A 462-nucleotide genomic window follows, 5' to 3' on the forward strand; every position below is an offset into this window, starting at 1 on the left:
TAGAGATTAAAACTCATGTAGAGGAAATGCATGTTGTTCTAGGCTATACTTCATTCTGCTCAGGGAATATGTCTGACTGAGTTAAACCATGCTTTGTGCTACTGTGCACAGCAGAAGAGCCTGGAGAAGTGACCCCGTCCCCATATCGTGTTTCTCCCACTCCTACTTCCATTGCCATTAGTCATACCTTCAAGTCATTATTGAAGAGCTTCCCCACACTCTGGAAGCAACCGTTGGATAACTGATGCTTCTGCAGCCAGAGCACAGCATCTTGCACATGATTTTTGCTGATGTAAATGTAAGAGCTGGCCTGCCCAAAGGACCTGGCCACAAAAGCTGTCAGCCTGTGGGCAGAGCACATATGTCACATCCAGGAAGTAGAATGGATGCTAGGTTTGGGATGACAGCTCCAACTCTGGCCACTCACCATGTGTTGCCCTGGGTGTCAGACTTCCCAAAGGC

General features: G+C 48.1%; 1 long non-coding RNA gene across 1 annotated transcript; it reads right to left on the reverse strand.

Annotated features, from left to right (window-relative positions):
- Positions 1-288: 288 nt before the first annotated feature.
- On the reverse strand, positions 289-462 carry LOC109365288. Its single transcript, XR_002110885.1, has 2 exons — positions 428-462; positions 289-344 (listed from the first exon to the last, which is right to left on the reverse strand). It is a non-coding gene; the product is annotated as an uncharacterized LOC109365288 (long non-coding RNA).

This window comes from Meleagris gallopavo, unplaced genomic scaffold, assembly GCF_000146605.3.
Source record: "Meleagris gallopavo isolate NT-WF06-2002-E0010 breed Aviagen turkey brand Nicholas breeding stock unplaced genomic scaffold, Turkey_5.1 ChrUn_random_deg7180001320251, whole genome shotgun sequence".
Taxonomy (NCBI): domain Eukaryota; kingdom Metazoa; phylum Chordata; class Aves; order Galliformes; family Phasianidae; genus Meleagris; species Meleagris gallopavo.